The sequence below is a fragment of the Cryptomeria japonica genome, unplaced genomic scaffold (assembly GCF_030272615.1).
Source record: "Cryptomeria japonica unplaced genomic scaffold, Sugi_1.0 HiC_scaffold_126, whole genome shotgun sequence".
NCBI lineage: Eukaryota > Viridiplantae > Streptophyta > Pinopsida > Cupressales > Cupressaceae > Cryptomeria > Cryptomeria japonica.
Window position 1 is genome coordinate 311,979 of NW_026728948.1, and position 10,522 is coordinate 322,500.

Sequence of the window (10,522 nt, forward strand, 5' to 3'; positions counted from 1 at the left end):
GTGCGCACCCGAGGCAAACCGGACAATTAACCCAACTTTCGACTTCGCGCGCACCTTGGAGCGCACTTCGGAGCGCTCCTTGGTGCGCACCAATCTTGGGCACCTCGGAGTGCACCATGGCGCCCACCAAGGTGCGCACCCGGGGCAAACCGAGCTCCGACTTCGTGCGCACCTTGGAGCGCACGAAAGGTGCGCACCATGGCGCCCACCAAGGTGCGCAGCCCAGCCAAGGCGTGCGCATCAAGGTGCGCACCCTGGCGAAGGTGCGCACCCGGGGCAAACCGAGCTCCGACTTCGTGCGCACCTTGGAGCGCACAAAAGGTGCGCAACCCAGCCAAGGTGTGCGCACCCCGGTCAAACCGAGCTCCGAATCGTGCGCACCAGAGGTGCACGCCATCGTGCGCACCTTGGAGCACACTTCGGAGCCCTCCTTGGTGCGCGCCGATGTTGCGCACCTCGGAGCGCACCCGGGGAAAACAATGCAATTAACCCGACTTTCGACTTCGTGGGCACCTCGGAGCGCTCTCGGGTTCGCACCTCGGAGCACACCGAGGTGCGCACCTTTGATGCGCTGCCTTCACCAATTTCCAGAAAAGGCAAGAAAACATTGAGAAGGTGTGCGCACCGAGGTGCCCACCCTGGCGAAGGTGCACGCGAGGTGCGCACCCGGGGCAAACCGGGCTCCGACTTCGTGCACGCCGCACCTTGGAGCACACTTCGGAGCGCTCCTTGGTGCGCACCAGGGCGCGCAACCCAGCCGAGGTGCCCACCCCGGCGAAGGTGCACGCGAGGTGCGCACCCGGGGCAAACCGGGCTCCGACTTCGTGCACGCCATGGTGCCCACCGCGGCGAAGGTGCACGCGAGGTGCGCACCCGGGGCAAACCGGGCTCCGACTTCGTGCACGCCGCACCTTGGAGCACACTTCGGAGCGCTCCTTGGTGCGCACCATGGTGCCCACCAGGGCGCGCAACCCCGCCGAAGGTGCACGCGAGGTGCGCACCCGGGGCAAACCGGGCTCCGACTTCGTGCACGCCGCACCTTGGAGCACACTTCGGAGCGCTCCTTGGTGCGCACCATGGTGCCCACCAGGGCGCGCAACCCCGCCGAAGGTGCACGCGAGGTGCGCACCCGGGGCAAACCGGGCTCCGACTTCGTGCACGCCATGGTGCGCACCGCGGCGAAGGTGCGCACCCGGGGCAAACCGGGCTCCGACTTCGTGCACGCCGCACCTTGGAGCACACTTCGGAGCGCTCCTTGGTGCGCACCAGGGCGCGCAACCCAGCCGAGGTGCCCACCCCGGCGAAGGTGCACGCGAGGTGCGTACCCGGGGCAAACCGGGCTCCGACTTCGTGCACGCCGCACCTTGGAGCACACTTCGGAGCGCTCCTTGGTGCGCACCATGGTGCCCACCAGGCCGCGCAACCCAGCCAAGGTGTGCGCACCAAGGTGCACGCGAGGTGCGCACCCGGGGCAAACCGGGGTCCGACTTCGTGCACGCCGCACCTTGGAGCACACATCGGGGCGCTCCCGGGTTCGCACCGGCGTTGCGCACCGTGGTGGGCACCTCGGAGCACACCAAGGTGGGCAGCGAGGTGCGCACCTTTGATGCGATGCCTTCACTAATTTCCATAAAAGGCAAAAAAAAAACGAGATTTTAAAATTTCCGTTTTGAAAGATAGTGAGAAAAAGGGAATGCTAGTGCCATCTTGAGCCCGCCCTGGTGCGCAGCCCAGCCAAGGTGTGCGCACCAAGGTGCCCACCCTGGCGAAGGTGCGCGCCCGGGCAATTAACCCAACTTCCAACTTCGCGCGCGCCAGGGTGGGAGCGCACCCAACAACCGGGCCTGGGAAGAGCCAATGCGAGAAACCCCACCAAACGCTCTGACAAAAAAAGAGGGGGCGCTCCAGTAACCCCGCTTCGGAGCGCACCCTGGGCAAACCCAGCCAAGGTGCCCACCCCGGCCAAGGTGCAGGCGAGGTGCGCACCCGGGGCAAACCGGGCTCCGACAACGTGCACGCCGCACCTTGGAGCACACTTCGTAGCGCTCCCGGGTGCGCACCTCAGAGCACACCAAGGTGGGCAGCGAGGTGCGCACCTTTGATGCGCTGCCTTCACTAATTTCCAGAAAAGGCAAAAAAAAAAGGAGATTTTAAAATTTCCGTTTTGAAAGATAGTGAAAAAAACGGAACGCGCGTGCCATCTTGAGCCCGCCCTGGTGCGCAGCCCAGGTAAGGTGCCCACCCTGGCAAAGGTGCGCACCCGGGCAATTAACCCTACTTCCGACTTCGTGCGCGCCAGGGTGGCAACCGGGCCTCGGAAGAGCCAATGCGAGAAACCCCACCAAACGCTCCGACAAAAAAAGAGGCGGCGCTCCAATAACCCCGCTTCGGAGCGCAGCCGGGGCAAACCCAGCCAAGGTGCCCACCCCGACGAAGGTGCACGCGAGGTGCGCACCCGGGGCAAACCGGGCTCCGACAACGTGCACGCAGCACCTTGGAGCACACTTCGAAGCACTCCCGGGTGCCCACCGGCGTTGCGCACCGTGGTGGGCAGCGAGGTGCGCACCTTTGATGCGCTGCCTTCACTAATTTCCAGAAAAAGGCAAAAAAAAATGAGATTTTAAAATTTCCATTTTGAAAGATAGTGAAAAAAAAGGAACGCGGGTGCCATCTTGAGCCCGCCCTGGTGCGCAGCCCAGGCAAGGCATGCGCACCAAGGTGCCCACCCGAGGTGCACACCCGGGGCAAACCGGGCTCCGACTTCGTGCAGGCCGCACCTTGGAGCACACTTCGGAGCGCTCCTTGGTGCGCACCATGGTGCCCACCAGGGCGCGCAACCCAGCCAAGGTCTGCACACCAAGGTGCCCACCCCGGCGAAGGTGCACGCGAGGTGCGCACCCGGGGCAAACCGGGCTCCGACTTCGTGCACGCCATGGTGCCCACCGCGGCGAAGGTGCACGCGAGGTGCGCACCCGGGGCAAACCGGGCTCCGACTTCGTGCACGCCGCACCTTGGAGCACACTTCGGAGCGCTCCTTGGTGCGCACCATGGTGCCCACCAGGGCGCGCAACCCAGCCAAGGTGTGCGCACCAAGGTGCACGCGAGGTGCGCACCCGGGGCAAACCGGGGTCCGACTTCGTGCACGCCGCACCTTGGAGCACACATCGGAGCGCTCCCAGGTTCGCACCAGCGTTGCGCACCTTTGATGCGCTGCCTTCACTAATTTCCAGAAAAGGCAAAAAAAAACGAGATTTTAAAATTTCCGTTCTGAAAGATAGTGAAAAAAACGGAACGCGGGTGCCATCTTGAGCCCTTCCTGGTGCGCACCCCAGGCAAGTTGTGCGCACCAAGGTGCCCACCCTGGCGGAGGTGCGCGCCCGGGGCAATCCGGGCTCCGACTTCGTGCACTGCATGGTGCCCACCAAGGTGCGCAACCCAGCCAAGGTGCCCACCGCAGCGAAGGTGCACGCGAGGTGCGCACGCGAGGTGCACACCCGGGGCAAACCGGGCTCCGACTTCGTGCACGCCGCACCTTGGAGCACACTTCAGAGCGCTCCTTGGTGCGCACCAGGGCGCGCAACCCAGCCGAGGTGCCCACCCCGGCGAAGGTGCACGCGAGGTGCGCACCCGGGGCAAACCGGGCTCCGACTTCGTGCACGCCATGGTGCCCACCGCGGCGAAGGTGCGCACCCGGGGCAAACCGGGCTCCGACTTCGTGCACGCCGCACCTTGGAGCACACTTCGGAGCGCTCCTTGGTGCGCACCATGGTGCCCACCAGGCCGCGCAACCCAGCCAAGGTGTGCGCACCAAGGTGCACGCGAGGTGCGCACCCGGGGCAAACCGGGGTCCGACTTCGTGCACGCCGCACCTTGGAGCACACATCGGGGCGCTCCCGGGTTCGCACCGGCGTTGCGCACCGTGGTGGGCACCTCGGAGCACACCAAGGTGGGCAGCGAGGTGCGCACCTTTGATGCGATGCCTTCACTAATTTCCATAAAAGGCAAAAAAAAAACGAGATTTTAAAATTTCCGTTTTGAAAGATAGTGAGAAAAAGGGAATGCTGGTGCCATCTTGAGCCCGCCCTGGTGCGCAGCCCAGCCAAGGTTTGCGCACCAAGGTGCCCACCCTGGCGAAGGTGCGCGCCCGGGCAATTAACCCAACTTCCAACTTCGCGCGCGCCAGGGTGGGAGCGCACCCAACAACCGGGCCTGGGAAGAGCCAATGCGAGAAACCCCACCAAACTCTCTGACAAAAAAAGAGGGGGCGCTCCAGTAACCCCGCTTCGGAGCGCACCCTGGGCAAACCCAGCCAAGGTGCCCACCCCGGCCAAGGTGCAGGCGAGGTGCGCACCCGGGGCAAACCGGGCTCCGACAACGTGCACGCCGCACCTTGGAGCACACTTCGTAGCGCTCCCGGGTGCGCACCTCAGAGCACACCAAGGTGGGCAGCGAGGTGCGCACCTTTGATGCGCTGCCTTCACTAATTTCCAGAAAAGGCAAAAAAAAAAGGAGATTTTAAAATTTCCGTTTTGAAAGATAGTGAAAAAAACGGAACGCGCGTGCCATCTTGAGCCCGCCCTGGTGCGCAGCCCAGGTAAGGTGCCACCCTGGCAAAGGTGCGCACCCGGGCAATTAACCCTACTTCCGACTTCGTGCGCGCCAGGGTGGCAACCGGGCCTCGGAAGAGCCAATGCGAGAAACCCCACCAAACGCTCCGACAAAAAAAGAGGCGGCGCTCCAATAACCCCGCTTCGGAGCGCAGCCGGGGCAAACCAAGCCAAGGTGCCCACCCCGACGAAGGTGCACGCGAGGTGCGCACCCGGGGCAAACCGGGCTCCGACAACGTGCACGCAGCACCTTGGAGCACACTTCGAAGCACTCCCGGGTGCCCACCGGCGTTGCGCACCGTGGTGGGCAGCGAGGTGCGCACCTTTGATGCGCTGCCTTCACTAATTTCCAGAAAAAGGCAAAAAAAAATGAGATTTTAAAATTTCCGTTTTGAAAGATAGTGAAAAAAAAGGAACGCGGGTGCCATCTTGAGCCCGCCCTGGTGCGCAGCCCAGGCAAGGCATGCGCACCAAGGTGCCCACCCGAGGTGCACACCCGGGGCAAACCGGGCTCCGACTTCGTGCAGGCCGCACCTTGGAGCACACTTCGGAGCGCTCCTTGGTGCGCACCATGGTGCCCACCAGGGCGCACCCGAGGCAAACCGGGCTCCGACTTCGTGCACGCCGCACCTTGGAGCACACATCGGAGCGCTCCCAGGTTCGCACCAGCGTTGCGCACCTTTGATGCGCTGCCTTCACTAATTTCCAGAAAAGGCAAAAAAAAACGATATTTTAAAATTTCCGTTCTGAAAGATAGTGAAAAAAACGGAACGCGGGTGCCATCTTGAGCCCTTCCTGATGCGCAGCCCAGGCAAGTTGTGCGCACCAAGGTGCCCACCCTGGCGGAGGTGCGCGCCCGGGGCAAACCGGGCTCCGACTTCGTGCACTGCATGGTGCCCACCAAGGCGCGCAACCCAGCCAAGGTGCCCACCGCAGCGAAGGTGCACGCGAGGTGCGCACCCGAGGTGCACACCCGGGGCAAACCGGGCTCCGACTTCGTGCACGCCGCACCTTGGAGCACACTTCAGAGCGCTCCTTGGTACGCACCAGGGCGCGCAACCCAGCCAAGGTGCTCACCCCGGCGAAGGTGCACGCGAGGTGCGCACCCGGGGCAAACCGGGCTCGGACTTCGTGCACGCCGCACCTTGGAGCACACATCGGAGCGCTCCCGGGTTCGCACCAGCATTGCGCACCTTTGATGCGCTGCCTTCACTAATTTCCAGAAAAGGCAAAAAAAAGAAAAAAATGAGATTTTAAAATTTCCGTTTTGAAAGATAGTGAAAAAAACGGAACGCGGGTGCCATCTTGAGCCCGCCCTGGTGTGCAGCCCAGGCAAGTTGTGCGCACCAAGGCACCCACCCTGGCCAAGGTGGGTCACGGGGTGGGTCCTAGGGTGGGTAACGGGGTGGGTACTAAGGTGCGTGCCAAGGTGGGTCATAGGGTGGGTGCCAAGGTGGGCACCAGGGTGGGTGTGCACCAACCCTAGCCAGGGTAGGTCACGGGGTGGTTGTCGGGGTGGGCGTCAAGGAGCCAAGGTGGGTGGCAAGTAGCCAAGTTGCGTGCCAAGGTGGGTGTCGGGGTGGGTGCCAAGGATCCAAGGTGGGTGCCAAGGAACCAAGGTGGGTGTCTGGGTGGGTGCCGAGGTGGGAGCCAGGGTGGGTCCCAAGGTGAGTGCAAAGGTGGGTGCCAGGGTCAAGGTGAGTGCCAATGTGGGTTCCAAGGTGCCAGGGTCAGGGTGAGTGCCAATGTGGGTTCAAAGGTGCTAAGTTGGGTGCGAGGTTGGGTGCGAGGGTGGGTGGGTGCCAAGGTGTGCTAGGTGGAAGCCCGGGTGGGTCGGCATCCCATGGGTGTCGAGTTGGGTGCCTGATGGGTGCTTCTTGTCAAGTTTTAGTCGTCGGGACTCATTTCGAGCCTTAGAGGTCGTTTCTTGTCCGGTTGCCCTGTCTTCGACCTGGGAACCCAATTTTGGTCCTCGGGTCCCATTTTTTTTTGTCTCGCATCCCACTTTTGGCCTGTGGCCTTTTCGGGGTCGATTCTCGTTTTGGGCATCAGAGCATGTTTCTTCTCCTAAAACCCAATATTTGTTTATTAAGTCTCGGAACACATTTTTGTTCTCGTGGACCCATCATGGGTCTTGGAACGCATTTGTGGTCCTTGGGTCCCATTTTGCATCCCGAAACTTGTGTTTTGGTGCTTGATCCCTATTTTGGGTGCCCACCTTGCACCAAGTGCGCACCCGGGGCAAACCGAGCGCCTTGGTGCACCGGGGCAAGATCGAGCGTGCACCCGAGGCGCCCCGAACATGCACCAAGGTGCACTCGGCCCACATGTGAGCGCAGGTCGTTGCGCCCGAGGTGGTGTGTGGGCACCGCGTTGCAGACGGGACACTGCACGCACACGACGCCCCCTCCAGGTGCACGCACGTAGGCCGGGCCGGGTGCACACCCGACGCCCTAGCAAGGTGCGCGCACCCGGGCAGGGCTCACACTTGGCGAACGGGGCGCACTTCGCGAGGGAGGGTGTGCACCTCGACGGGGGTGGGTGGCCGGGGTGGATTCGCACGTGGGTCGCGGTTTGCTAAGTACACACTGCGACAAGCTCATAACGGGTGCGATCATACCAGCGTTAGTGCACCGGATCCCATCAGAACTCCGCAGTTAAGCGCGCTTGGGCCGGAGTAGTACTGGGATGGGTGACCTCCCGGGAAGTCCCGGTGTTGCACCCTTTTTTAGTTTTTCGCCGGGCGTCGCAATGCTATTTGAATAAACCTTTTGCCCGTTTGCGTTCTCGTCGGGGCCGGGCCGGGCCGGGGTGCGCTGCCCGCACTACCGCGCGCGCGGGGGCGACACCGAGCGCGCACCCGAGGCGCCCCGAGCACACAGGCCACGGTGCAACCCGGGCGTTGTGCGCGCACCCCGGTGCGCCCGAGGTGCTGCGCGCGCACCCAGGTGAAATCGGTGTGCACCTCGGCCAGTGCGCGCTCGGTCGAGTCGCGCACGTTGGCCAAGGTGCACGGTGATGTTTCTTACTCTAAGGTTCCGCACCAGACGCCCGGGACAGGTGAGCGAAGCTGGGCGGGGCCGGGTGCGCGGCCGGGGCAGGTGCACGCAGCTGGAGAGAGCTTTGGAGCACACTTCGGAGCGCACCAATGATGCGCTCCATTCAAAAGTTTCCTGAAAAGGCAAAAAAAGTTGAGATTATAGAATTTCCCACTTGAGAGATTGTAAAAAAAAAAAATTTAAAATGAAGGAAACGCGGGTGCCAAGGTGTGCGCAGCCCAGCCAAGGTGTGCGCACCAAGGCGCCCACCCTGGCGAAGGTGCACGCAAGGTGCGCACCCGAGGCAAACCGGACAATTAACCCAACTTTCGACTTCGCGCGCACCTTGGAGCGCACTTCGGAGCGCTCCTTGGTGCGCACCAATCTTGGGCACCTCGGAGTGCACCATGGCGCCCACCAAGGTGCGCACCCGGGGCAAACCGAGCTCCGACTTCGTGCGCACCTTGGAGCGCACGAAAGGTGCGCACCATGGCGCCCACCAAGGTGCGCAGCCCAGCCAAGGCGTGCGCATCAAGGTGCGCACCCTGGCGAAGGTGCGCACCCGGGGCAAACCGAGCTCCGACTTCGTGCGCACCTTGGAGCGCACAAAAGGTGCGCAACCCAGCCAAGGTGTGCGCACCCCGGTCAAACCGAGCTCCGAATCGTGCGCACCAGAGGTGCACGCCATCGTGCGCACCTTGGAGCACACTTCGGAGCCCTCCTTGGTGCGCGCCGATGTTGCGCACCTCGGAGCGCACCCGGGGAAAACAATGCAATTAACCCGACTTTCGACTTCGTGGGCACCTCGGAGCGCTCTCGGGTTCGCACCTCGGAGCACACCGAGGTGCGCACCTTTGATGCGCTGCCTTCACCAATTTCCAGAAAAGGCAAGAAAACATTGAGAAGGTGTGCGCACCGAGGTGCCCACCCTGGCGAAGGTGCACGCGAGGTGCGCACCCGGGGCAAACCGGGCTCCGACTTCGTGCACGCCGCACCTTGGAGCACACTTCGGAGCGCTCCTTGGTGCGCACCAGGGCGCGCAACCCAGCCGAGGTGCCCACCCCGGCGAAGGTGCACGCGAGGTGCGCACCCGGGGCAAACCGGGCTCCGACTTCGTGCACGCCATGGTGCCCACCGCGGCGAAGGTGCACGCGAGGTGCGCACCCGGGGCAAACCGGGCTCCGACTTCGTGCACGCCGCACCTTGGAGCACACTTCGGAGCGCTCCTTGGTGCGCACCATGGTGCCCACCAGGGCGCGCAACCCCGCCGAAGGTGCACGCGAGGTGCGCACCCGGGGCAAACCGGGCTCCGACTTCGTGCACGCCGCACCTTGGAGCACACTTCGGAGCGCTCCTTGGTGCGCACCATGGTGCCCACCAGGGCGCGCAACCCCGCCGAAGGTGCACGCGAGGTGCGCACCCGGGGCAAACCGGGCTCCGACTTCGTGCACGCCATGGTGCGCACCGCGGCGAAGGTGCGCACCCGGGGCAAACCGGGCTCCGACTTCGTGCACGCCGCACCTTGGAGCACACTTCGGAGCGCTCCTTGGTGCGCACCAGGGCGCGCAACCCAGCCGAGGTGCCCACCCCGGCGAAGGTGCACGCGAGGTGCGTACCCGGGGCAAACCGGGCTCCGACTTCGTGCACGCCGCACCTTGGAGCACACTTCGGAGCGCTCCTTGGTGCGCACCATGGTGCCCACCAGGCCGCGCAACCCAGCCAAGGTGTGCGCACCAAGGTGCACGCGAGGTGCGCACCCGGGGCAAACCGGGGTCCGACTTCGTGCACGCCGCACCTTGGAGCACACATCGGGGCGCTCCCGGGTTCGCACCGGCGTTGCGCACCGTGGTGGGCACCTCGGAGCACACCAAGGTGGGCAGCGAGGTGCGCACCTTTGATGCGATGCCTTCACTAATTTCCATAAAAGGCAAAAAAAAAACGAGATTTTAAAATTTCCGTTTTGAAAGATAGTGAGAAAAAGGGAATGCTGGTGCCATCTTGAGCCCGCCCTGGTGCGCAGCCCAGCCAAGGTGTGCGCACCAAGGTGCCCACCCTGGCGAAGGTGCGCGCCCGGGCAATTAACCCAACTTCCAACTTCGCGCGCGCCAGGGTGGGAGCGCACCCAACAACCGGGCCTGGGAAGAGCCAATGCGAGAAACCCCACCAAACGCTCTGACAAAAAAAGAGGGGGCGCTCCAGTAACCCCGCTTCGGAGCGCACCCTGGGCAAACCCAGCCAAGGTGCCCACCCCGGCCAAGGTGCAGGCGAGGTGCGCACCCGGGGCAAACCGGGCTCCGACAACGTGCACGCCGCACCTTGGAGCACACTTCGTAGCGCTCCCGGGTGCGCACCTCAGAGCACACCAAGGTGGGCAGCGAGGTGCGCACCTTTGATGCGCTGCCTTCACTAATTTCCAGAAAAGGCAAAAAAAAAAGGAGATTTTAAAATTTCCGTTTTGAAAGATAGTGAAAAAAACGGAACGCGCGTGCCATCTTGAGCCCGCCCTGGTGCGCAGCCCAGGTAAGGTGCCCACCCTGGCAAAGGTGCGCACCCGGGCAATTAACCCTACTTCCGACTTCGTGCGCGCCAGGGTGGCAACCGGGCCTCGGAAGAGCCAATGCGAGAAACCCCACCAAACGCTCCGACAAAAAAAGAGGCGGCGCTCCAATAACCCCGCTTCGGAGCGCAGCCGGGGCAAACCCAGCCAAGGTGCCCACCCCGACGAAGGTGCACGCGAGGTGCGCACCCGGGGCAAACCGGGCTCCGACAACGTGCACGCAGCACCTTGGAGCACACTTCGAAGCACTCCCGGGTGCCCACCGGCGTTGCGCACCGTGGTGGGCAGCGAGGTGCGCACCTTTGATGCGCTGCCTTCAC

General features: G+C 63.5%; 1 non-coding gene across 1 annotated transcript; it reads left to right on the top strand.

The window, feature by feature from the left end:
* Positions 1-7,213: 7,213 nt before the first annotated feature.
* On the top strand, positions 7,214-7,332 carry LOC131865881 (5S ribosomal RNA). Its single transcript, XR_009364518.1, has one exon. It is a non-coding gene; the product is annotated as a 5S ribosomal RNA (ribosomal RNA).
* Positions 7,333-10,522: the final 3,190 nt, after the last annotated feature.